Genomic DNA, 1,536 nt, shown 5'->3' on the forward strand with positions numbered 1-1,536 from the left:
CCTTTTTAAAGCCAAAAAGGGTGACTGGCATGGTAGGGGAGGAAGAGGAACCAATCACTGTCAAGGTCACACCCTATCACGCACCTAAGCTTCCACGGGCTGGTTACGCACTGAACGTAAGGTAAATTGGGCTCTGCTCACTCAACTCCCTCTCAGCGCCATCTTTGCTGCCCATGTGCTCTACAGTAAATTGGGCTCTGCCCACTCAACTCCCTCTCAGCGCCATGTTTGCTGCCTGTGTTCCTCACATCTGGGGACTTTTCTGCTTGGGCTCACTTTGAACTGTGATCATCAGATCTCAGCCTCCTGAGTAGCTAGGATTACAGGTGTGAGCCACCAGCGCCCAGCTCTAAGTCCATTCTTGAGGTCCAGTAAAATGCTTAATCTTGAATTCTGTGATAAATCATTCTCTCATACCTTTCTGCATTTTGCCTGAATGTTACTTTGCTCTCTGCTGCTGAACAATGATAATCCAGACACCTTAGTTTGATCATTATGGCTATGACTTTGGACCAATTTCCATTCAGGTGTTTTTCTTCATTCTGTCCAGATCCCTGCCCAGTAAAATCCTCTAATTTGCTTTGGTTCATTCTCAAGGCCCTTGTTTTTCTCACTGGCAATTGCTCCTGCCAGCACCCAACAGGATGAGTCAGAGCTAAGCCAGTCAGTGCTAGCAAAATAGTGACATTCATGTTTAATGTAAATAATTTATGTGTGTATTTAAGGTGAATTGGAAGATTATTGTAGAGAAAGTGGAAAGTTGGGGAGTTCCAAACTGAATATAGACTCCTAATAAGTGGAGGAATCAAACATATTTATCAGATAATCTGTAGAACTCAGCCAAGGTGATCAATGAGGGGAGAGCCAGGAAGGTTAGGTTCTCCAAAGGTTAAATTGTCATGATACACAAACTGATTTATGGTGCATGGATTTGCTTCTGAGGCAGAGAGGGCAGAAATATAACAAAACATATAGCAAACAGATAAAATAATAGTACAAAGCATGGGACTAGGGGGAGAGGAGAGGGGATGATGATGAGTAAGGGAGAAAGTATAATGAGGCAAAATGCTTTGGAGATAACTCAGCATATTCAACTCATGAACCAAGTGACACCTGGAAATCAGACAAACCAGATATGGTAACCACATGCCATGTTGATATAGTTAGAAGAGTCAAGAGCTTTAAAGCCAGTGGTTTGGGCTCTTCTGATCTGCTTGTGCAAGACCACACTCCCACTTTCATCTGTGTATCGACATGATTTGGATGAGCTCTATTCTAATTGCTATTACAGACAGTTCAATCTGCATAAAGTGAGTCTTCATTCTATTAGAGCTCTCCATTTTCCTCCATTTCTGTTTTCAGAAAGACATCACAACTGAGCTTGCAAATAATACCTAGTATTGCTTGGTATAAGTTTCAAAATAAATGGAGTCCACACTTATATTTGGTTAATTCATACAGGGTAATTTCTTTCATTATTCTCCATGAGAACATCAAGAAAGAGCAGAGCACCAGGTGCCTCTGGCTCATGCCTAT

Source organism: Dipodomys spectabilis, unplaced genomic scaffold (genome assembly GCF_019054845.1).
Source record: "Dipodomys spectabilis isolate Male_0828 unplaced genomic scaffold, ASM1905484v1 ptg000468l, whole genome shotgun sequence".
Taxonomy (NCBI): Eukaryota; Metazoa; Chordata; class Mammalia; order Rodentia; family Heteromyidae; genus Dipodomys; species Dipodomys spectabilis.